At 40.0% G+C, this 26746-nt stretch overlaps 1 protein-coding gene and 1 long non-coding RNA gene across 3 annotated transcripts in view; one reads left to right on the top strand and one right to left on the bottom strand.

Annotated features, from left to right (window-relative positions):
* CDKL5 (cyclin dependent kinase like 5) overlaps positions 1 to 8726 on the bottom strand; it is a 125042-nt gene extending 116316 nt beyond the window's left edge. Inside the window, exons 1-4 of the mRNA XM_069784768.1 lie at positions 8684 to 8726; positions 7669 to 7769; positions 5947 to 6083; positions 5270 to 5393 (exon numbers count right to left, since the gene is read on the bottom strand). The gene's annotated coding sequence lies outside the window, so the exon portion shown is untranslated. The remainder of the gene's footprint in view (positions 1 to 5269; positions 5394 to 5946; positions 6084 to 7668; positions 7770 to 8683) is intronic.
* An 11939-nt stretch (positions 8727 to 20665) lies between these two features.
* On the top strand, positions 20666 to 24916 carry LOC138685621 (uncharacterized). 2 transcript variants are annotated; one of them, XR_011324923.1, is made up of 3 exons: positions 20666 to 20843; positions 21149 to 21403; positions 21531 to 24916. It is a non-coding gene; the product is annotated as an uncharacterized lncRNA (long non-coding RNA). The 2 variants fall into 2 exon arrangements; XR_011324922.1 differs by having other exon boundaries at positions 21149 to 24916.
* Positions 24917 to 26746: the final 1830 nt, after the last annotated feature.

Genomic DNA, 26746 nt, shown 5'->3' with positions numbered 1-26746 from the left:
TCTAGAATTGCTTTAGGAATTTTTTGAAGGCAGATACACTAATTTTCACCATTAGAAAATGGAAAATGTCTTGCTATCACCCTCAGTCATTCAAATATTTGGAAGAGATGGGCACAAACACCCAGATCTTCCCATTTAAACCAAGACTGTCATAAAACCAGGAAGTCACACAGTGAACAGCCAGACATAAGACTCACAGCTTAAGCAAAAGTTAAGATTGGTACTTCCAAATATCTTAATGAAAAAATAAAACAAAATGTCTATTTATTGCCTGCTTTCCAGTTAATGGGCAGGGAAAGATACCGCTACTTTTTCCTCCTCTATTTTCTTCTAATACTGGCTCTTCCACTTTCCTTGAGTCACCTTGTGTTTTAAACAAGGCAAAAGGTTTCCTCACAGCTACCAATTCAGATTTAATTGAAGAAAGCAAAAATCCTATCTGTAACACTAAAAAAGTACCTGCTGAATACAGAATCAGACTAGGGACCCAAGATCCAATCAACATGTATAGGTTACCAAATTTTTCTTTTAAAAATCCTTCCCCATCGCCTCCAATCAAGAAAGAATACAGAGAATACAGGCAGCATCTTCCAAAAAAGTGTTATGCATTTTTCATAAGCATAGGATCTGTGCCTTTAAAAGAAGGGGTGGAGGCTAGATATCTTTAGATGCTTCTAGAGTTTATTTTTTTAAACCAAAAAGTAGATCATTAACACTAGTAAGATCTGCAGACCATAGGCACTTCAAAGATTCGTGGAACTGATAACATAGTATGAGTGTATATGAAGTATTGTCATCTGCCTAAAAAAATGGATCTTTACTAAGATCCAATCTTTCAAGAACATTAAAATAGTTACACTTGTTTGACCACAGGTCTACCAAATCCAGCATCTGGTTTCTGACAACAGCCAGAAGGGAATACAGAGTATAGCATAAGAATGCTACAAGCATATAAAGACAACTCTGAATATTCTCCCAAAGACACTGCGCCATACAGACACACACACCCAAACATTCTGTTGTCCTCACTGTGTTCAAATCAGACCATCTCTTCCTCAGATCTAGATTTCAGTACAGCCTTGTTTTGTGCACTTTGACAAAACAATACCTATTTAACAACACAGCCCAAAAGCTAAAAAGCACATCATTTCATGCCATATGACAATAAGTTGTAACAAGAAGAGTAATTTAATACAAGGATAATTTACCAAATATGGATTAGCAAGTAAAGACTAGTTTAGCTCAAACTTGATGTTATCATCCTTACATACAAATTACAGGACGTAGTTTTATAAACTGGTTTGTAGCAGACTGAGGCAGTTGATTACAGTAGTTACTCCAGGACTTAAAACCTATTAGCCTTACCTTGTGATAAAAAGAATATAGCTCTCAGGAACAGAACAAGCCAAAAAACAAACTGCCTTAGCTAACCAAGAGTCACAACAGTTAATCCAAAAAGACTGAGTAATAATTCAGCCATATGTTCAAAATATTTTTTTCCTAAAACTGTCACATTTATTATTAAAAGGCCACAAAGCATGTAGCTTGTTAGAAGAACCTAAACTGGTTACACCCAAATGTCAACAAAAAAAGGTTAGGATCGCAGAGAAGCTAACAAAGGGCTACAGGATTTTTCACCTACAATAGCTCCCATGAAGCACAAAACAGTTAGAGCACTCCACTTCCACCAAGTCTTCGGACTGCTTTCACTGAATATTGAAAACAGTGCTAAGTGGTATCTCTTTGAAAGAACACAGGAAGCTAGAAATTTCAAAAGTTTTTAAGTTATAGCTGTAGTCACAGTTTACCTATGTTCTTATGACTGCATCGAGTCAGGAGCGATTATTCTTATTTTATCATTTTATCAGTCAGTGCCGTTAAGTGTAGCAATTCAGCTATACTGATGAATTAGAACTGTGACTCCAAAAAGAGAGCTGAACCGGGCAGGGAGAGAAGGGAAAACAGCACACTTATTGCACACTTTTGTAGAATTGTGTTTCAAGTAAAAAATAATTGCCTTTCTTCCTCTTAATTGTTCCAAAATTCAACAGATTTCAACACTGTTAAATTCTCATTTAAGTTTACTAACAGAAACCAAACATCCGTTATCTGCTTATCCTTTCAAAGAATTCTTTTGCCCCTTTGGTTTTTGCAGATTTGTAACATCCAAACAAAAGTAACTACCTTGATTCATCCATCTCAACACTCATTAAGAGTTGTAATGAAATTGCTTTAATTTCTATTTTTAGAAACAGTGGTTTATATTTAGAAATCGTAAGCAAAATATACGAAAATCTTCCTGAAAAGGAAGAGACACTTATTCTTTCTAGTTTAAAAGCAACTCTTTAACTGATACAAAAACATAGAACGATATGGAGTTACCACTCAATATTTTCTGATTTCCTTCAATGTATTCCCATCGACTAGCACACAAACATGTGACATTAACAACAGAGTCCTATACTCACCCCCAAATAAACTATCTCTGCCTTGTAAAAAGAGTTGATTCTAAACAATACACATTTTCTTTACTACATCTTGTATCTCCCATAAATATGCAGAGTGAACAAGAATTATACAGACCCAGCTGTAGAAAAACATTGATAAAGGGCTAATATTGAAGATGCTGTCACATGACCTTCGCTGTAAAGCAAACCCTACAGGCAGTAACAGTGACTTTTTATTCTCAGGCAAGTAATACAAAGTAAGAGTTCATATGTGTATGAGTTCCAATCATGAAATGTACCTTGATAAAAAATCAGAGTTAAAATTTTAAAGGCTGCTGACAATAATCTCATTGATACCACCATGTATTAAGATCTTAGCCACAGGGAAGTGCAGCAGAATAACAGCAGAACTTCCATATGTAGAAGATCACTAACAAAGCAGAACTTGCTACACCTAATACCCACTAGCAGAGCCTATTAAGTAGTGACAATTTTACATATACATATCAGTCTTCTAGAGGTGAATGAAATCTTGCATGTTTCCTTCTTTCAAAGTACCTGATCAGTGCATTAATGTCTCATCTGAAACAAGAAAACAAGCATCAGCTTTTCCAGTTCATTTGGGACAGACTTCCTATGCACAAAATATGATTTACTATTGTAACACCTTGCATCATTCTGTGTTTTCTGGGATATCTGACAGCAAATAAGACTTTGGGGAACAGTTCTAGTTCAGTATTTCATTTTATTACTGTCACCATTATGCATAAGCTATCATAGCCACAGCTTTAAACAAAAATAGCAAGGCTAGAGTTTTTTATTCTTAAAAAGTTGACTCTGTATTGCAAATATCCAAACGTAACTGTCAAAAAAGCAGCAGAAATAAAAGATAATTAGCTAACTAGTTTCAGTATTTATTTTTTGTAATTCAATTGACATTGAATAGTTCACCATAATTTTCAAAAGACACTTTTCTTAATGTTACAACTGAAGAGCTTCAAAATCACACTTGGGGAAGAAAAGTGAGCAACATAAGACAAAATCAAAAAGATTAAAAACCCACATAGCATACAAAAGACTTCTTCCCTTAAGAAGATCATCTTGCCTTCATAAACTATACACATAGTATTTCTGTATCACACAAGTGAACTATTTGCAAGAATGTAATCATCTAATCTAATTTGATACTGGGTATTACAAAACTCAATGCAATTCTATTTAAGAGTAAAAAAAAAAGGTAGGCTTCACTTAGAAGTGACAGAGAACTTCAAACTTCAGAGAAACAAATGGATCAAATCGAGTTTACACATGTATTTTTTTGCTCTAGTGAAAATGAATATATGTGTACTGCAGATTAATTTTTTTTTCTATTTCAACTTGAAACAGCACATAACTGGCATCTAAGCATGAAGCTCTTAAATTTTGTTGCTAAAATAAACACAGAAGTGTTGAGCTTGATATTTCATCAGGACTTTTTCCCAACCAAGACTTTTTTTCTTCCTCTCCCTAATTTACTGCAACATTTGCAGAAGTCTCAAAAAACTTCAGAACCATAAAAGCCTACCAAACAGAACAACCCATACTGGAAAATTCAAGAACTACAGAGACTAAGCCATCTATAAAACAGAGCGTAGGAGCAGATCTCACTAAAGATGTATTTCCCACTGTTGAAAAAGCAAATTAGCCTGCTGTTCCTGAATTACAGTATTTGTAAAAAGTGTTTATAGCGGTACTATAGCAAAACACTTCCCCCTCCTCTCCCAGTCTCACAAACAATGCTTCCCCTCTTGGTACTTCCACATTTTTTCACCTCATTTCTTAATTATTGCTTAAACCCCAATATACACTACCCACATATTTCATAAAGAAGAAATGCTCTTTAACTTCATTTGTTTTATTTTCTCATATACAAGAGTACAACTGAACTGCAAAGCTAGAAATGTAAAGTTTATGTAATTATAACTTAATTACTACCAGGCCTTCAGTCTTCAAAAGAAAAATATTGTCATGAGCGTAGTGGGGTTTTGTGTCCTAGTTAGAAGAACAAAACTGTTAAACGTATGACCAAAAAATGCATTATGCAGTTGAACAACTCATACTAAATACCTGACTTTTTTTCCTCCACTTGTATGAATTATATAAAGCATAGGTCAGATTTTGAGGTGCTCACAATAAACCAAAACTAACACCTTGCCTCTCACAGCAAACCATGTTAAGCAACTATGTTACTAAACAACACAGAGTCACAAAAGAAATGCTTTCTCTTTTCAGAAAATGAGGGTATTGAAACCTAACCTCCAGATAAACTTTTGAACTCGGGACTCCAACTTTATTTCATTATGGTGCTGCGGTTGTTATTCTCTTTTGCAAGCCAGGAGAAGTTAGGTAATAAATCTTGATCTCTCTCTGCAGTGAGAATTTGGGTACAGAAGAGCTATGAGATCCAACTCCTAACATTCGCTACATTTACTTATTAAACACCCACTGCAAATACAGTTGTTAGAAAAGAACTCAAAGTCCCGTCGTTAATATTCAATAAATACACATTACAATATGAAGTGCAAAGTCTTACCAAAAAAACGTAGCCAGATCCTGTAAGATCTGCTTATTCTCTAGAAAAGGACTACCATCCACAAATTCCCTTCAACAGTAATTCATCATACAGTCTTAATCATTTCCAGAAGTCAATGGTTAAGCTACTGAAAAGCACATAAAAAGCCATAATAAATAAAACCAGAAAAATGTGGCAAGTAACACCTTCATTGTCACGTTTAAATAATTGTTAATAGATAAAACAATCCCCATTCACTTCCTAAACTTACCCTATTCAACATCTGTCCTCCGTGGCAGCAATCTTAAAATAGGACCATAACACAAAAAAGTACCATTTCTACCACTGGTCTGGATCATACCTTCCAGAGGTTCACTGGAAGACACAGCAAGGTCCTAGAAATAAGCAAATTTGTTCAAAGCAAATCACAGCATAAAACGGTAATCTTCATTAAAATGCATCACTAAGCAGTTAGCCATTCATAATTTGAGCAATATTTCCCAACAAGAAATGACAGCCTGCAGGATTCCATGAAATTGCAATAGAGAACAAAAAAAAAAAAAATACAAAACAACTTATAACACTAATCACAAGCAAAAACCCTGAAGCACAATCCTAACCTTTCATCTCTTTAATACAAATGGACAAAACAGTGAAGGACATATTACTGGATCTTCTAGGGAGAAATGACAATTATCACTGAATACATGAGCTCAGCGTACTTCAGTACTCTATCTTAAAAGCAGCCTACAACCTAGGGATTCTTTTTTGGTTTTGTTCCTATTCCGTAATCTCAAATGCTGAGCCAAGAACTCTACAATCCCTATAATTCCAAAGAAGAAAATTAAGTTCCAACAACTTCCTATATACAGATATAGGAGCAGTGACACACTGAGGTCTGGCTCAGAACACCCCACCTCATGCCATTGACAAAGCTGGAAAATCTACCTAAAATGCCTTCTCGGTATCTCCACCAGGAAAACTCATTTCCACTTAAGCTCTACCTTCAGGTTTCTTAAGTAGAATAGATGAAAACTTTTGCTGTTCACATCCTCCAGTTCTGATTCAATTAAGTTGTGTCTCAACTGCAAGGAATACAATACAGGGATCACTTATAGTATTACCATATAATGGGGGAGGGGGAAGAAGGTTTATTATTTTGCAAAGGGGCTACTTGATGATTATACTCTTTAACTGAAAGAATCATTGCAAATAAGTGTCAAAGAAAACACTGACCACTTTTCTACCTTAAAATTGTATAAACACCAGCATATGAATAGTGGTGCGTGAAAGAACAAAGCCCCCACCCTGAACAAAGCCAAGCAACAAAGATGAAAACCACATAGCAAATTCAGGTACAGCCCAGAACGTTCACAGTTTCTACCAAAAGTCATAAGCATGCTATACATATCTGTTTTAGACAAATTGGAGCAAAATTTGCGTTCTCCAACTTGTTTTGCAGACCTCCTAAAATAAGACATGCAAAACAAGGCAATTACATAGGCCCATTCATGGAACTCAAAGTATTGCTTCAGGTCATGCTCAGCACAACTCCTTATACAGCACAGATTTTTTAAAACCATGTCTATTTTCCCACTCTTTCCAAATGTAATGTATTTTATTTACCCCACTTAATATCTGTGAACAATTGGTTATATCATTTATACCATGGCACACAATGCTTTACTACCTAAACTCCTTGAAGACATGAGAGCAATTTCAAAACACATATACTATGCTTACTTGATGTCCCATAATTTTGGTAGAATTTTAAACAAAAAGCTCAGACTACTTGTTTGCAAAAACTGACTCCCAACAGTGCCGACAGAAGCAATACAGTTTTTAACATGTAACAAATGCAGGTAAATAGTTCTTAATTATCTGACAATTTAACTAATCTGTTTCATGCTACCCAAGGACCAATTCCTATTTTCACCTAATCTTTCTGTTCTGAAAGGGAAGGGTCATAAGGGTGTATGTTTAATAGTGTTTAGATTTTAATTCAGGTATGACATGTTCACAATATTTCAGAAGCACAGTAATGAACCAAAATAAGCATTAGTCAATGGCTGCAGACGAGAAATCTTACTCACCTGGAGTTTAGTCCAGTTGCTACCCTGACTTATATTCCACTTTTTTTAGCACTCCAGTCACAACTGTACCATATATAGCTAACAGTGGCACATGCACAGTATTCTGTCACCCCACTACCGACATCTTAACTCAAAATCAATTTGGAAACTTATTTTGTATCTTTCTCCTTCAACAGAATTACATTTCTCTTAGGTACTGCAGTGCAATTGCTCAACACTTGCTTTCATCCTTTTTTAGATTAGTTCGAGCTATGTTTCTCCTCCTCCAATTATTTGGTTTTGCTATTAATTAAATGGCAGTATTATTTTCCTCAGGTGGAATTATTAGAAAGCATCTTAATGAGTTATAACAACTATAAAACTGAAAAGCACAACATACATTAGTTTACTCTGTATTGTTAAGGAACAGTGGTCAAAAGAGAACGTCTACTTGTCTTCATTTAATCAGAGAAAGGACTTATCAAACTGAGGAAGTTAGTAGAAAAAAAAAATAATGTAGTATACACATATTCCAGAAGACGACTTTCTTGAAAATGATTTAAATACACTTCCCTTCACATTCCAGTATTCCATATACCTTTTGGATAATTTCTCTTCAGTTCATGTATTTTGGAGGCACATTTAAAGGACAAAAATTTCAGTATAATCTGTGGCCTTTGTACAAGTGCTTTTAGTTTTCTAAAAAAACGATCAGGAGAAAATAAGCTGTTAGCATGGTATCATTTTCTCTGTTTCTTAAATATTCCACACCAAAGGCACAAAAGGTGTATTCCTTATATTAAAAAAAAAAAAAAAAAAAAAATCTAGTATTTTCCCAAAACCAATACATCACCATTGGCAGTCCCATGTAAAGGACCATAAATGACTACAGAAGTGGTCCATATGAGAATCAGTGGCATGCAGTAGTACTAGAAACAGCAGCAAAACATCCCCAAGAGCTACTTTTTAGCCAAGCTCCATTAAGTACAGTATGAAATAAGGCTTTTGCAATTTAAAATCTGATTTTTTAACAAATAATTTCACAGTTTGATTTATAATAAAACTGTAGAGCATTAACAGTATATTTTGTATATTTTTGTGCTCTTAGAGTCAATCTTAAGGCAAGTATCACAGGAAATTCTCTAGTCTACAAATACTTACGTGCCCAGCATCACTTGCTGTTCTACCCCTAGCCCTACAGAACCTAAACATGAGCACATACTATACTACAGTAATATACTTGTGCTTTTGCTTGCAAAATGCAACTAGACAAGAGTATTTTCATGCAAGTATTACTGCATGTTAAAAACAATCTCGGCTTTTGGTATTTTGCTTCTAGATTTAAACTCCAAGTTAAAGCATATTATAACGCCACTGCTGCTGTGGTATCATGACGAAAATCTGTTCTATATAACTACCAGGCATTGGCAGACGTTAAGCAATTCACATCACGTTCAAATTTATTTCTGGTTTTCGGCAGAGGAACTTCACCACCACAGTATGCCATATGTAATGAACATGAAAGCCTACAATTTCTTTTAATCTGTCCCGCGGTACCTCAATAACATGGTAAAGTTTATCAGACAAGGAAAAGGAAGTTAGGGAAAATTTACTATCCATCTCACAAATGTAATTGATTCTAGAGGTCCATTTTAATCTTCATCTATCACTCATCTGAAAAAAAATCCAATTATTTCAGCTTCACAGGTGGAGTGGATTTTCATCCCGAGAGATATGAATGAACCATGAAGAGATGAAAAAAGCCCATAAATTAACATTGCACAAATATACATGCTACATACAGAGCTGCCAAATCCCACACTTTGAACATTAAATTGAATCCACAGCTCCCCAGATTAAACCTTTAGCACAACATATCCTCTCAAACACTAGCAACGCAGCACAAGGACTAGTAGCCACTGAATAATACCATACTTGGGCAGCACAGCTTGCCCAGGCAGTGTTTAACCTCAAGCAGGAAGGTTCAAGGCTAGTGGGAGCCCCATCCACAGGGACAACCTCTCACCACAGCCTTGCACCAGACCTTCTCACCACACGGCCGGCCCAGCATAAGGCACACAGTCTTCCATGAGACCCAGTGCACAGGTCTCCCAATATCAGGGCTCCACAGCAGATGAAAAATCTGTAAATATGCTCAACAAAACAGTCTCTTTCTCATCCCTGCTTCCATTCCACTACCGCAACCCAGCTTCCACTATTTAGTTCTCAGCATTGTATGCAAAACCAGCTCTGAGGATAGGAAAGATACCATATTTTCCTTTTTAAGTATTAGTTACATTCACAACAGGCAGAAGAAACTGGAAGTGGTCATTTACCTGTACAGCAGCTTCCATCAGCACAAATTAGGATGGGGGTCCCATCATACAGACCCCACCCTCAAGGTCTGACAGTATAAAAACACACTCTTATTTTCATGCATTACATACCCTACACCATCACCCTTGTACATTTTATACTACAAGTCACATACCCCCAAATTTGGGTGTATGTACATCTGTTGGATGGTAAAGGTACATGAGGCTTGGCACCTTGCACATTTTGGTGGGGACCTTTCTGTTTTAACTATTGCTGTACTTCACAAGGTAAAAAGAGACCAAAAATAAAACTAATGATCAAAATCAGGAAGCAAGCAAGAAGTTATATTAAGCCCTAAGCCATGTAAGAAAAAAACAGGAAATGGTTTGATAGTCACAAAATGAAAGTTACAACCATTGCCAAATTCTTTAAAAATCTGAGATATTAAAAAAGTGTAAGAACTAGCATTTAAAAAAAAAACCATTGATTTTAGAGTGAGAAAGTAAATTTACTGGATTAAAACTGTTTATTCATATTTTCTATAACTGAAAAATCTTTTCTCACTAGCATTGAAGCTTTATTATTTAAAAGGACAGTATACTTCCTTTTTGTTAATTTCTTTGAAGAAGAGCAAGCTAACAAGCTTGATCTCCCATTCCATTTTCAGTGAAAAAGCCAACAATAGCTCAAATGTTATTTTAAGTGAATATAACTGGAACAGTCAAAGAAAAGGTCACCCATTTTACTGGTGTGGAAAAATACAGGATAGGCCTCCTAGCCTCACAGGGCTGTTCAGTACTTTGTATGATCAAAGGCAAGCAGACTTTGGCCTTAATACAAATACCTTCCTATCTCCCCTCATCCATACATATTATTTGCAACACAATTTTAGTCACTGTATTTTATGGTGACTTGTATAAACAAATTTCATATATCCCACAAGAAAAAAAGAAAAACAACCCAAACCAAAAGAACATCTCCCAGTATCCAAACTTATAGTTAAAACAATCTTAAGTTTCAACACATTAATTAAAAATACACATGGATTTTTTTCTGTGAGTTACATCACAATTTGAGTCAGCAATAGCAACTGAAAAACAGCTAGGTTAACAGAAGAAAGACCATGACTTTTTTCAAATAGGCTGTTCACTCACAGAGCTTTAGGCAACTAAAACGTCAATATGTATAGAATTCACTGAAACAGATTTAATGATCTCCAAATGACAGGAATAGCTATTTGGTTAGGAAAAGCAGAGTCAAGGTTCACCTTCTGAAAATACTGTTTTGTTACTATGACCATGGGCATCCCACACTGTCACCTTCATACTGAAATCTGGTTTTATTTCTAGCGGTAGCACAGCTTTTAAAGAAAGTCAAGCAACCCATTTGTTGCGTTGAAGTTGCAGAATTCTTAAAATCCTAAACTGAACAAAACATTTCAGCCCTCCAAGTTTTTTGAGAAATATTTCAGTGATTTCAATTCATTTTGCTGTGCTACAGCACCTCTTTTCTCTCAAATTCCCCTCTCTTCTATATATGAAGTTCTATGTTCCTCCTGGTTGGCTGTCACTCTTTCTGCATCAAGTTCATATTTCTGTCACTGACTTTGTGGGATATGTACAACCTCTTACCCACGTACATCAGATGACATGTTTTCTATTCCACCTACAATTTGCTCCTTTTTCCTTGCTCTTTATGATAGCTTTAAACTGAGCAGCTCTCTCCCCAGTTCCTTTAAAGATAGGACATTCTTTAAAAACATAAGTTACACTTCTGCATAACCTACACCAGGCACTGTCAAACAGGTCTCCCACAATAACTCTGCGTCCCATGTCCACCCATGAGAGTACCCTTACTTCACTCCTAGAATAACATCCCCAAATTATTGCCCCCATGATATCCCCTTATTACGCACAATGCAATCACCTATCACATCAGCTTCACGTCTCTCACTTTCCATACTGTCTTTACTTTGCACACTAGCTTGGCAAAAGGCAGCAAACGCCATGATAGGTATTACTACAGGCTGACCACAGAGACACAGAAAAGAGTTCCCCCCGTTCCTTGCACAGTCTCTTCTCCAACCATCTGCCTGTTTCCCTAAGACCTGTATGTTTGCAGCAGAGCGGGAGAACACTGTCCCTCTGCCAAAGTTGACTAGGAATTGAGCAAGTGGTTCAGAAGTTACTGGCAGGGTGGGAGGACAGGCGAATGGACAGATGGATGGACAGATGGAACAATTGCATAAGCAACCTTCCCTCAAACTAAAATAAAACTTCAAAGTCCCACCTGTTCCTCAAAGCATTTCATCAGCACTAGCCACACCCCACTTCAAGGTTTTCTGTTTTATAATAGGCTATACTGCATAAAGTAGTAGCTTTAGTCTATAGACTTAACGGATCAACACATTACTGACTGTACATCATGATGTACAGCTACAGCGCTCCATAAATAACTATCTTTAAACACAAGCTGTACCCAAACAAGATTTCACAGTTAAGTGGAAGAAGAATGGTTGCATAAAAACATTATAATGGCACGTAATTTAAAACATCCTTCATAATAATAATGCCAACAAAAAAAGAAGAAACTCAAGATTTTGGGGTGAGGTTTTGGGGGGCTGGTTAGTTGGCTTGGCGGGGGTTCGTTTGGGGTTTTTGTGGTTGGTTTGTTTTCATTTGTTTGTTTGTTTTTGTTTTTTTTTTAAGAAATACAAAAAGGCGTAAAGAAATAAAAATAAAGACTACTACCAATTAAAGGATCTGCAAAGGCGTCTTGCATTTCAACAGCCTAGATTGTGTGAAGGGATAGAGAAGAAGCTGTGCTAGATGAACAGATGGACCAGGAAAGTGTGAAGAGGTCCATAAGGTAGAATCAAGTTTTTAAAGCACGAAACTTCTGAAGCGAGCATAGACTCATTGTAGGTGTTTTCATACACAGATTAGTTAAGGTGAGGGATTTGGGAGGTTTCTTTGGGGTTTTTTTTAAAGCTTATGGATGTAGGTAGATAACAGCATACTATGTGTGCGTGTCTGGAGTAGCGGATTCAGGGATACTGCAACTCTATCCTTGTCTGACAAGCAAAGCAAGGAAGACTGGAAGCATTTTCACAGAAGTTAAGCAAACAACCAGATGGCAGCATTGTGGATGTGGCAGATTAAGAGCAGAAACAAAAAAAGGGGAGAGATCAGAGCAAGGGAAAAAGATCTTGCACCAAAGACCTTTGCTTCCTTTTAGCTGGAATTCGCTTTTCAAGTGCAAGAAGATAATGCAGCAGTGTCATGAAAATGAGTTGAACATAGCAAAGGGAAAAAAAGAGGTGCCCTGGAAAGAGAAGAGTAATTTAATTTTACACAACTTCTTCCTAGTGACATTTTAGGAATAAATATCTTTTTAGGAAAATACTGCTTTTGAGCAAAAGGGATAACTAGACAACCTCCTGAGTTCCCTCTTCCACCCCTGATGTCAATTATCACTTCAAACTACCCTAAGCAGTCCTATTAAAAACAGCAGCAGAAAGTTGGGGGAGCGGGGGGGGTGTATTCTATATTTATTAATAGATTCAGCCTCACTTCAGTGAACACGCATCTTGCAATAAAAAAGGATATAATTTTAAAAAGCAGATGTTCAAGGTTCACAACTGAAAATTATTAAAACTTATTGTCACTGCTATGACAACTGCCTACTACTCTTTAATAAACAGCTTTAACTTTTAGATGAGTAGTTCTATACATAAGTAACCCATAAGCAAATTAAACTTTTTTTTGATCTCAAATGGTACATAACATAAAAAGCAAACTTGTTCTAAGTTATCATAAACCTATGCCCATCCCCTATTTTTCATCCCCAAAGTATATTCTAACAACACAGAAAACACTTAAGAGCTGCCAGGATATCTACTAACTACTTTGAACAACATGGATTTGAAATATCAGTTAAGATGTGAGATTAAAAACAGTTTCATATACTATATGAGGTGTTGTATGTTTTGACAGTTTTAACATTTCTTCACCTCTGAAGGGGGTCACATAAAAACTAAAGTCAGATGGGCCCCCATCCTGCATACACTCCTCCATAAGCAATACAACTGAAGTTAAACATATGTTTAACTTAATACATGTGCACAAGTATTTGTAGAACAGGCTTAAGTGACTCCAGGGAATAAACAAAATGCTGCGAAGTGTTCAAAATAAAAAACAGAAGAGGAAACTTTTCCTGCAATTTGTTATCAGCTACTGTAAAGTTTTTACTGAACACAGCAGGTTAACAGGAATTTAGAACAAGTCTAAGAGCTCTGACAAGAAGAGCTTTATGAAAAGCTGACTATGACATATCCCCACCTTCCATGCACCTCAGTTTTGATACTATTATTTCAGGTACCAGCCAAAAATGCAATTTATGAAAAACCCCACCATTTTGGAAGACACAGAGCAAACAAACTACATTACGTTTATTGACGGCAAACTGCTCTGATAAACCTGCAATTAACATGCTATGCTGCAGCATGCAAGATACTCTTACCCAGCATACTGAAATTTGTTGTAAGAGCTAGCAGACAGTAATATCCAAATCCTTCCAGCAAGCTTTTGAAGCTTATCTACTACAGGACTCCCATCAGAACAGTTTCCTCTTTGCCATCATCTAGAAATTGTTGTCCAGATGAAAAGGGAAAGGAGAGAAAAAGCAGTGCACAACATCTAGCATCACAAGTCTGCAACATCCAGGGAACACTGGACCTTCTGCTCTACCACACTAGCATAATGCCGATGCATGTGTAGGCAAACACAGGGAGTTTGAGATGTGAATTACATGAAAAATAAATAGGACCTTCTTAAGATTAGGAAATGTAGCAACAAGTAGGAAGCTTATAAACACAAATTTACTGTGCTCTCAAGTTTAATTCAAAAGTTATATGCTTTAAATATGTGAGTACAAAGTCCCACTTGCTGGTACAAAGCTTAAAAAAAGTTACCAGCTGGCAGTTATTTTGTGGCCATCAAATCAGATTATTCTAACAAGTTAAAATGTCACCCGGTCTACCACATACAGGCCAAAGAGAAAGACCTACCTTCTCAAGGTCAGAAAGGGATGAGACTGTAAAGCACTGAACTGATGATGTACATTCAAGTAGCTATTCACTTACTTCACATGTAAGTGGGACTTTACAGCTGAATAGTTGCTCACTGCATAAGCACTAAACTCACTCAAAGTAAACCAAACATACTGAAAAACTCTGAGTGATTCTATGCCACATAGTTACCCCAGATAATTATAAATTCAGTAGGAACTTAAAAAAATCCATTTCAAGATCACGACTTCTATGAGTTTGAAAACTAAGGGTTCCCCCACAAAGACAAGGGTTTCACAATTAGTTGTTAGATGATGAGATCAACCAAAATATAGTTCTAAGGAATTAAGCTAAATAAGAATTCTCCCCTACAAATAAGTAATTTTAAGTGTTAACCATTTCTCTGAATTCACTAAGAAATGTAGGGTTCCTACAGTACATGATGACTTTTAAATGCTGACACCTAATTATGAAGAAAAGTAGGAAGGGGTGAAAAAAGTGTTGTTTTCATATTCAAGCTCCAAGAATTATTATTTTTTTTACACTTAACAGTTGAATAAATATTTGATTCTACCAAACCTTGCAGCCACATCCTCACTTTCTCTCAGTTGAATGAAGCAGTGTGTTACCATTAACACCTGTACTTCTACAGTCATCTGTAGGAAAAGGTTAATAGAGACAATGATACAATTCACCAAAATAATGGAGCTCTATGTGGCTGGCATAATGAGGATTCAGTTAATAATTGATTCACATTTTGTTTTTTTCAGAGAAGAAATTTGGTTTTTGCTTTGGGGGCTTCCTCCCCCCTCCCCCCTTTTTTTTTTAATATTGCCAGGCAAGTATTTCTCATGAATGCCACCCACAGCAAGATTATCTTCTTTTCCCAAAATAAGTGTCAGTGTTAAATTATTTTATCCTATTGTTAAAATCAACTAAAGGATTAATTTTCAATACATTAATGGGCAATTCTAACACCAGAAGGTTCAACCAGTTTAGATTAGGAATACAAGCTTGAAGTCAAACTGGAACACACATCTCTTCTGAAATAATGTTAGAAAAATAAATCTAATTACACTAAAGCTAGAATTAAAAGCTTCTGGAGACCTAAACACTTCAGTATCACAGGTATCATAGAAAGTCATCTATATTAACTATAACTATCTATTTATTCCATACACACTTTCCTCACTTTAAGACACAGAAATATATTATTTTGATTCCACAGCTATTAAACATAACCACACTTAGGTATCAACCTTCATATGATCAGAGAAGCAGAACACAACTCTAACTTGAGAGCCCATACATTAATTTCTGAAAGTTATTTTGCCTATAGGAAACAGGCATGGAAGTTCTCTGAAGGTTAGCCTATTCTTATGAAATTCTCATGGTTGCCTCAGAGAAGGGAGGAAAAAAAAATATATGCAAAATTTCTATAGCAACAGAGTTTAAGACATGTAGAACCTTTTAAATTTATTTTGTTCTTTCATTGTGATTTCATCAAGACATTTAACACAATTATTTCTGCTATGCTAAAATATCTTAACACAGTGACAAAGAAATATATTATCACATTCTAAATAAAACCCCTTATTTTTAAAAGCTGAATACATTAGTGTTGTGAACATTCAGATGTTTAGCATCTTTCCTTCATCCATATTTAATATTATGAAACTGCACAGACTCAGCAAGAGGGCTGATGTAACAGTGATTTCCTCAGTTTACTTATGTATTGTTTTAATGCTCAATTTCTTTTATATTATGAAATTAATTCTTACTGCTTCTGATGCGGAAAGCTGGTATTACCATTCACAAACATATCTCCACCTAGATACTAAAGTATTATAATCAGAATACAAAATTTGGAACCAGGAAATAAACTCTATTACTCATTGTATTACATACATTCTTTAGTGATAGCATGTCACTGATCACTCTCATGCTTTGACGTTCTAATGTAAAAATCAAGATAAAAATCTAGAGTTGCAATGTTTAGCTCATAAGTAGTGCTAAAATTCTTTAAAATTCTCCAATAGCAGTTGTGACAAATGCAAGCCATTCTTGTTCCTTTCACATGATGAGCACACAGTTCACAATGACTTCATTTATCCTCCATGTCACACATTTTCAGGGTAGCTCCCTCTCATTACTGTTTCATGACCCATGTTCATGCTCTGCTCAGAGTAAGCATGTAAGCTCAAGAAAATACTCATAAATAAGAATTCATATCTTGTCCAGAGCTTAAATAATACCTAGGAAAACTGCTGGTTAGTTTTTTCTTTCCAGATTTCTACTGCTGACTGTTGTGTGCTTGAGAGAGAAAGCTAATGCTTCTATGTGAACAGTTTTCAAGAGCATCCATATATAGTCAGTATTATAAATAGCTATTTTTATAACAGCACTGAACTGGTTTTTCATTATATATATAGAGAGAGGGTGTTTTCTGCATACAGAAATTATTCTCTTATTCTACCTTGCACTTGCAGTCTTAGCTCTCCTCCCACTCACACAGTCCTGCTCCATACAACAACAGAAATAGCCACTGCTAGTGTCAAACCACGCTGGCACTATACTACATAGAGTCATAGAATACCAGGTTGGAAGGGACCTCAAGGATCATCTGGTCCAACCTTTCTTGGCAAAAGCATGGTCTAGAGAAGATGGCCCAGCACTCTGTCCAGCTGAATCTTATAAGTGTCCAATGTTGGGGAATCCACCACTTCCCTAGGGAGATTATTCCAATGGCTGATTGGTCTCATTGTGAAAAATTTTCCTCTTGTGCGCAACTGGAATCTCCCCAAGAGTAACTTGTACCCATTACCCCTCATCTTTTCCTTACAACTCCTTGTAAAAAGGGAGTCTCCATCTTCTTTGTAGCCACCCTTTTAAATACTGGAACATGGTGTTAACTACACCAGTGCTCCCATAATAGTTTCCAACAGACTAGCCCAAACCTCTTCATAAAAATAAGTTCCCTCTATACTGACTGTACAATTTTTTACATTTTCCTATAGCTATTTCACTAGTAAAAAAAGCTTATGAAATTGATATTCTCAAGGGGTTTGTTAGAAATATAGAGCTACAGTAAACATTTCAGTATTTGAATCTCAAAGTGTATTTTTTTTCCTCAACTTTATTAAAATAAACTAAAAGGATCTATGAGAACATTAAAATGGATCTGCAGTTTCTTTATTTCAACACTTCAAGTTTTGAAAACTAAGCCAGAGCAGATCAGCTACCACACTAACAGGTATGTTACAACTCTCATTTTAATGTCAGACAAAAGGAATCAAAACAAATTTCTAGTTTCAGCTTCCATAAAGTTCAGACCTAAGACATTAAAAAAAAAACAACTTTAACATAAAACAACAATGGGTTATATATCAGATTCATTAAAATTGTCAACATTTAATTAAAGTTAAAAATCAGGCATAGCGCAAGTATTTTTTACATGTGTATTTTCGAATGATGATAACTGCTTTCAACTGCAGGTCTAAGCACTGGTTGAAATTAATTCAACAGATCTAGTTCCAAAATATGGTACAGCACTTGATTGCTACAGCTTTAGATTTCTCCCGTTTCCTATGAACTATGGTCTTTTACCACTGTAATATATAATCCAGTTTTTCCACATGCTAGAAAAATCTAAGGGGCTAAAATACGGTGACAAAGATCTTGATACAATTTTGATTTAAATCCCTAAATACTACAGTTTTAGTTAAATACTGACAAACAAGGCCATACTCTTGAGAGTTATTCAATGTGGAGGCTTCTTTAGGCAGAGAGCTCTCTCCTTGCAGAATATCTTGCCAGAAGTACAAAGGGGGAGATTTTCCATCCTATTGCCAAATGAGCAAAATGAGAGAAATCTTAAACACCCACACAACTAGAGGTAGTATTTAAGTCTGCACAACAGAAGAAGCCAATACTTCTATTATTCAATCCAGCTATTAAAATGGTGCTTTCTGTTTCTACTACAGGCAGGTATATTTTATAAAAAGCTTGCTTCCCTCCCCCCGCAACTGCGGATCTCTTCACTGTTAAGTCAGCACACACACAGACACAAAGACTTTAAGAAATATCTTAAAGATCATGTTGTTTCATGCAAACCCAACAGACTATTTGAAATGTTAGATTTGACATCCTTACACTGAGATCTGGGAAAAAAATAGTTAAGCGTCCTCATAGATAGTAAAATCAAGGGGGAACTGTAGATTGTACTAGCCAAGAAACAATTATCCATTGGCAATATACAACTTGATCACTCATTTTACTGGAAGCTGGCAGTGCTCAACATCTCTCCGAGAAACAGCAGAGAGGCTGAGCACAACAAAAGAAACTAACAGGGCAATTTAGAACTTCTCTCCAGCAACACTGCAGAACCTGAAGGCCGCTCACTATCTGCCTCTATAAGCGTGCCAGTGGCTCTTCCTAGCCCTCCTCCGTGTTATGTTCTCTCCCAGCCTATTCGAGGCGTTCCAAAGCTTTGCTAAACAAACATGTATTTGCGATAAATCAGAACTCTTCCAGATACGACTGCGACTAACGTATTACCGTCTCGACAAGACTACCGAGTAGAAGTCAGGTAATAGCTTCCCTCGCCCAAGGCACAGCACGGAGGAATCTGCGTGCTCATTGCCAATTCCAGGGGGGCAGTTTCCCGCTGTTGCCGTTTCAGACAGCTACCTGCCGCAGCAGTGGGAGGCAGGGCACGGTGCAGGCAGGAGGAGGATCTCCGACAGCCAGGCTGGAGTAGTTCAGCAACAGTGCGCAGAGCCCTCACGTACGCCGAGGAGAATGGAATAGAAACAGATCTCAGAGCTCCTCGCTCCTCCAGCCCAGGAACGGGCATTGCTGCAAACACACAGAACCCTGCTCGAAAAAACCCTTCTCCCTTCCACACGCCCGAGTCCAAGGACAGCAACCGAGTTCTCCCTGCTCACCGACCCATACAAAAGACGAAACCTGAGAGCAGACCCAAGGAGTAGCCCAGCAATGGGAATCCCGGCATCCCTTTCCTTCCTAGCGGCTCAAACCCAGGAACAGCCTTCTCTCTCCTGGGTGTCGTCCCCTCTGACGCTCTCCATCACCACCTACCTGCCTGAGAACTACTCGTGTATTTCTCACAACCGGCAGAGAAAATGCACGAGCCCAGCAACAGTGCGACTGATTTAAGAGAAGAGAGAAAAGAAAAAAAAAAAAAAAGGCAAAACCCAACCGCCACACAAAACCCCAGACGAAGACTCCCTCCCCCAAACCATAGCCATCTAAGGAGTATCTTTTCAGAAACAGCCATGAGCCCTTCCAACCGAGCGGGAGGCATACCGGGGAGGCGGCGGGCAGCGCTAGCACCGGGCAAGGGGCCCCAGCGGAGCCCGGCAGCCGGCGCCCCCCGCTCCCGGGGCACCCCCCCCCCCCCGCGACCACCACCGGCGGGGCCCGGGCGGGGCCGCGCCCGCGGGCACTGCCCCCTCCCGCGGGGGGCGGCCGGCGGACACCGCGCCGCCGCCGGACCCCGCCCGCCACCGCAGCCTCGCCCCCGCGGCCCCAGGCGCACCTGGGCTGCGGAACGGAGCGGAGCGGGGCGCGGCGCTGCCCGCCGGCGGAGGCGGCCACCGGCCCCGCGGCGGCTGCGCCAGGAAACGGCCCCCGGCGGGAGGATGGGGGGGGGCGGCGGGGGTCGCGGGGGCGGGAAACGGAGCCGAGGGAAGAGGATGAGGCGCGGGGCTGCCCCGCCGCAGCAGCAGCAGTAAGAGCCCGGCAGGCGGGAGGTGACGGATGAGGGCGGCGGTAGGCAAGGGGCGCCCTCCCGGCCCCGCGCAGCTCCCCTACCTCCGCTCCGCTCCGCCGCCGCTGACCGCTCTCCTCACAGCCGGCGGCGCGCACTCGCTCGCCCGCCGCCGCTCTCCTCACAGCCGGCGGCGCGCGCGCGCGCTCGCCCGCCCGCCGCCGCCGCCGCCGCCACCCCCTCGCTCCGCTCCCCCGCCCGCCGCGGTCCCTCCCTAGCGCCGCGCTCAACCGACGCCGCTAGCCGCCCGGCCCCGCCCTCAAGCCCGCTCTGACACCTCAACCCACCAGTAGCAGAGGAGCCAGCCGGCCTCCGGCCGCGCCCGCGCCCTCCTCGGCCAATAGGAGCTAGCCGTGATCCTTCCCCCCCTCTCCCCGTCCGCCGTTGGCACCGCCCGCCCCGGCGGCAGGTTGGGTTGACTCGCAGCTGCCGAGCAACGGGCGCGGGTCTGCGGGCGGCGGGGCCGGGGCCCTGGGGGTCGCAGCGGCGGAGAGGCGGTGGCGGCGGGCGGTCGCCGGGCGAGGGGAGCCGCGGCCGCAGGAGAGGCGGCAGCAGTCACGGGTGACGCCGCCGCTGCTGGCAGCGCGGGCAGGTGGAGGTGCGGGGGTCGGCCTCCGGCGGCGGGGCAGGGCCGCCAGGGCCGCGGCCCCCCACCCCTGCGCAGGGAGAGGGGCAGGCGGCTTCTCCTCCGGGGGGATGTCCCCTCGCGGGTGGGCTTCTCGGCCTCCATTGTTTTGGTGAGGGGAGGCGTTGCGCGCCCGCGGCAGGCCGAGCCGTTAGTCACCCGTGCGCGAGGCGGGGAGGGCCCCGGGGGCTGCTCGGCCTCCGCTGGCTGGACGGGGCGAGGGGCGGCGGCCGTGTTAAACCCGGGATCTCCATTTTTGTGGGTTTTTTTCCTCTCAGATCCGCTCCTGAAACGGTGAACATGTCTCCAGCGCGCAAGCGTTTCTCCAGCCTTCGCAAAACCGACGTCGTCTCGGCTTGCAGGTTCTGTGAGGCTCGCGCTTTCCGGCTTTGCTCACCCAAATAAAAAAATACGGTTAAAACCTAAAGCCGCTTTTTGCAGCCGCTTTCAGGCAAACGTCGAGTGTCAGCTGCACCGTGGCAAAATGCAGTTCTGCAAGTTACGGGTGCTTGAACTCGGCTCCCATTTTCTTGGTATGCTTCAACGGTTATTTAAATTAGAAAAATGTTATGAAGCCCACTGGACGTAATGTGCCGTGGGACTCGGCGATGGTTGAGCATTGCTAATGTAACGCAACCAAAAGTACATTTCTTTTGTAAGGATATGGATCTTAAAAAAATCTGCGCAGAGATGTAACAGAACTTAAGGCGTTGCAGCGCATAAAAATCAGGCTCCTCGTTTTCGTTTGTCGTTCCACACAGACAGCTTCGTGAGCCTCGGGGCACTTAAGTGTTTTATTTGGGATCAGGGATGCACTTTTGAAGTAAATGCTGTCATCATCTCTGCTTACAGTGCTTTGATTCACTGTGTGTGTGGAGTGGTGTTGGAGTGCATGACATAGATCCCTTTTGGATCAAGCTAAATGCATTCCAGCCACAAACGCGCACTCCGTGGGACTCAAACCGAACTAGTCACAGAGCAGGAATCCCTGAAATGTGTATAGCTTGGAGATCAGGCCCTCAGCACCAACTGTTGCACTCTGCAGGTCTTCTTTCAGGCCATGGTGCTTGCCTGTGGAGTCAAAGAGTTGAAGCTTTGTTGTTCAGAAGGAAGGTCCCAGAGAATTTCTAAGGTAACACCTGAAAGACCTGATTCTTGGTTCACGGCAGGCAGTCAAACTGATCTGCTGAAACTTGGGTGCTTAAAAGTCTGCCACAACTCCCAGTTTGTATATGGATCTTCCCATATTGTTGTGTCAGGAGTACATCACATCACGCATAGCTATAAGGATAACTTGAACTGAAGTTCAAGATGTGACGCTGTTGTCTAAATGGTAGAAAATGTGCTACTAGTGTTCCTACTCCAGATACTGTCAGTGGCTTTTGTGGTCCTTAATTATACCCCTGTGCCTGTAACTGATTCCGGGATAGAAGGCATTGGTGGTACAAGTTAAAAATTAAGATACATGACTGGGTGATGCTTAAAAATAACAAAATTAATTTCCGGTGTATCTTGTCATTTTAATATGAGGCCAGATTGTAAGCGATGTAGTACATGTTGAATTTTTGTGAGAAGGCATAGACAGAACCACTGCTGTGGCGAAATCTGAGCAGAGAACTGGGGGGTTTTTTATTACAACCTACACAAAATCAATTTCCTTCTCCTACAGTGCTTCTCACAAGTAAGCAGTTTCATGCACTAACATGATGTAGTTACTCTTTTTACTGAGATCTGCCTTCTTTTGGATGTTTTGCATAATACGGTACATGATAAAGAAGATAGAACACTTTATTATAAACTTCAATCTTGAGCTTTACTTCAAAAAGGACAGCAGCCCATGATTTTAGATGCCTGAAATCAAAACAACAGAGCTCGCTCCTCTTCTGTATTCATCATAATATTTTTCTCTCTCATCTTGTGGTTGTAACAGAAATGTTAGAGTATAACAGATTTTTGTTTACTGTGTCCAAAAGTTTAATGCTAATTTCACTCAACTAAAAAGATGGCCTTTTCTAATGCGAACCCTTGCAAATCAGGCATGGATGTGGAGGCCAAGCCCTTTTTTCTGACACGCACATCATGGTCTCTAATAGGGATTTTGTTTTGAGAAGCTAGACTAGGCTCCTCCAAGTCACTAAAATAAAATATAGAAAAAATACGACTTACGAGGTAAAACAAGCATGTATGACTTTGAACACAGATAAGCAGCAGGTCTCATTCACAAGAAGATAGCATTTTTAGACTTTTTTTCCCATAAAAAGGAGGGGAAACGCCCAACTTTGGGCCACCTAAGTGTTTTTTCCAGGAACTCCTAAGGGGGTTGTGGGGTGATCGAGGCTGGAGACAAACCCTTGAAGGCAGCGGCCAGATTGTCTTGGCTTTCTTTTTTGGTCCCACAAACTAGCTGGCGCAGTGTCAGGCTGGCCCTCTAGTGCAGATCAGAGCAGTCTGATCTGTTCTGCTGGAAACGGCGTGAAGTGCCAAGTCCTACACATGTCATCTCTAGAAGCGCCTGTGAGTCACTGCATCAGCTGGGCGTAGAGGCAGCTACGGGTTTGATGGCTAACCAATGTAATAGAGTCTCGGTAGGAAAGAGCTGCTTACCCACTGCGTTCCTATCAAGCCACTGACACTAACGAGCCAAGCAGGAATAAATTTGATATAAGCATCAGTGGAAGTGGAAGTGGATGGCAAGAGGATACTGAGTAAGCAGCATTATCCATGTGGTGTAGACAGGTATAAATGTAAACACATGAGGCAAGATACTATCACAGCATTTTAGAAGAGCCGTTAAAACAGGCAAAAATCAATGGGAGTTTCGCCTAGCTGAAAAGTGCAGAAATTGGCACATGCTTAGGAGCAGATTATTCATTTATTCTTTCTTGCAGTGACATTTCATTACATACAGAAGAAACAAAAACCATGAAGAAGTGAATAGATATTGTTTCTTTCCTAGGGTCTTGAGAGAAAACAATGCAACAAAAGGGAGTGATGCTGGTTTTATTATTACTCTCTACAAGCCGGCTGTTGCTTTCCCAGGAACCAAGCTCTCAGCTGAGCAAGCAGTAATTTAAAAAGAATTTTATCATGAATTTCCTATACAGCGTTGCATATTTAATACATGCAATAAACGGCCAACAGTCACAATTCTCAGGTGGTAGAATTTGCTATAACTGCACTGACATCCTTTTACAAAGCTTTTCTTAAAATGTATATTTTGAAATGTGTAATTTGCAAGTATTGCCCTTGAATGGGATCATTTCATTTTGAAGATTGGGCTCATGATCAAAGAGTTACGGCTTTATTCCTCCCTGTGCAATCATTTCTATGCAAGGACTACAAACCAATTTTTTTCCTCCTCCATTTGGTGGGTCCTGCAACCATCCTTCACCGAAACGGTGAGTGGTTCACAAGATTTGCCTGGTACGGGAGTTTGTGGGAATTCAACAGGGATGAGTGTTTTCTGTGCATTCCCACCACAGAACTGCTAGCTGGTCTGCCCAGCACTTCGAAGCCCAACAGAGCGCTTCCAGGAGTGGGGAAGCAACACAAGAAACAGTGCTTGGTCTGTAAGAAACAGTTTTACTGTCTTACTTAACAAGCCTTGTTTAGGCTATGAAAAGTACCAGTGATCTAGAGCTTACCTACTCTGCCTCTTTTAGTTCAAAAATAGGTTTTCTGTGCTGCTTGGCCACCTGCTGTATTCTCCTCTTATACATTACCACTGCCCTTTCTTCTGGCTGCCTAAACGTATGTGGGTAGATTGCAAGATACACATTCTGCTTTTACAGAGCCAGGACTCAGCCTAATTATAACCTGCAAGATCAGGATGTGACTGTTTTGACTTGCAGAAGCTGAGATGAATAATTGAGTTGTTGACATTTAATTTGTTTAGATATTCTGAACTCGGTCTGCTTTTTACTGTAATTTATTGTGTTTATGACAGTGCTGATACCTGATGAAAATGACCACCATTTGCATTGTATTTTCCAAGAAAGTCAATTGACTTTTAGCAAAGTAAAAACACTTCCGTTGTTCTGTTATGATTCTGAAGTCCGTGTGGTTTTGTAACTTTTCCGTGACAAGAAAATAGTACACAGAATGAGGTTAAATAATATTTCTTTCCAGACTACAGTAATTTAGACAATCTGACATTTCAAAGAAGTATACATCTTTATTTCAACAGTAATGACCAGTTATGGTTAATGGATTTCATTCATCCTAATCTCTCTTACTGTGTGTAATGGGCACCTTCAGTGTGCACGTGGGTAGCTTTGCCCATGAGGTATTTCATCCTTGAGCATAATTCATAGTTTTATGTCAGCATTTGGTTGGAACAAGACAGGGGGTAAGATGACATGATTGCAGGGTGGCTTTCTGTTGCAGCAGTCTGTGTCTCAGGCTCTGAGGGCAATTCCTGTATGTCTAGACCCATCAACGCTGCAGCCCTCAGCTCATCTCAGAATAATGGTACTGACATCCATCATTACAGTCTCACAGATCACATCATCTTCCACCCCCTTTTTCCCCCCATGGAGCTCTGGTGTCCCTAGCAATGATGTCAGAATGAAAACAGATTAGATAGGATAGCTCACATATTTTTCCAGTGATTATTTTCTTAAAATCAGTTTTGTTTTCAGAGCATTTGTAACTTTCCATAAACAGTTTCCCAAAGCATAACCCTCGTTACATTTAAATGCTCTATTTTCCTTCTCTGTCTGACTTCTCCCTCATACTACTTTCTCTCTTGGTTGCATTTAAACTTTACGTAATTACTACTGTTTTCACCCATACCAGCAGTATCCCCCACCTGGGGGTCTTTTGACCTATTTTCTGAGAGAATAGGTTTCCATAGGAAAGGAGAACCACCCTTCCTCTCTAGAAGAAATAGAATTTATTAACTGTCTTACTAAGCTGAGCCTAATGGAGAGCCCGTGACACTACATTTAGCATCTATATATACAGAATCCCGAACCTTTATGCCTGAAACATTAATATATGAAATACTGCATGTAGGCTGACATTGTCCCACTAAATGTAATCTTCAATTAAATCAAAGATGTAACTTGGTTTTGACATCTTTTTAACAAGGAGAAAGTTGTTTGGTTTTGTTTGGGGTTTTTTTTGTAGCCTGACACACAGAAGATTATGTTCTAAAATATGAATTTAAATACAGCAGAGGGGGGTTGCACAACAATATCCACACAGTTGAGATGTTACAATTTCTACCTGTTGTAACATGTACTATCATCACTATTGTACTTAAAAGTGTCCTACTCTTGGACAAAATTCTTATTTAAGTGGAGCAGGTGTCGTACAAACACAAATAAGAAGATGATCCCTGCCCCAAAAACCTTACAATTCAAGAGGTAATGGGTGAGAGAGAGTATTGGGAAAGGATGAAGTAGGTCACACAGCATGGTAGTTGGCTAGGCTTATCCAAATCTGTAGCATCGTGGCAGAGGTGAATTTCAAATAGAGACTTTTTTTTAGGAAAATACTGAAATGGCTTTGCTGACGTTTATGAGAAACTCAGCAAGAGCACGTGGGAGCAGTATGGGAGATAGCGTGGATGCACGTACCTGGAATTTTAACAAGCAGATGATAACTATCATCCTGGGCAGGCAGGATGTAAGGGCTCCAGAGATGATATGGTGGGGATAGATTGCAAACGGACTTGAAAATGAAGACAGCGTACGCTGATGCTGTGAAGATGGGGAGAACAAAGAGAGGATTGTAAGAGAGGAAGATTTAGAACTTACCATCTCCCTGAATGATGAATTATTAAGGTAGTGCATGACAAGGGTAAGGAAACAGATGTTGCAGCGATCAATGTGTGGCATAACGAAAATTCGGATGAGTTTTTACTATGCAGA

Source organism: Haliaeetus albicilla, chromosome 6 (genome assembly GCF_947461875.1).
Source record: "Haliaeetus albicilla chromosome 6, bHalAlb1.1, whole genome shotgun sequence".
Classification (NCBI taxonomy): domain Eukaryota; kingdom Metazoa; phylum Chordata; class Aves; order Accipitriformes; family Accipitridae; genus Haliaeetus; species Haliaeetus albicilla.
The sequence above is the reverse complement of the archived record's forward strand: the minus strand, read 5'-3'. Positions and strand labels throughout refer to the sequence as shown.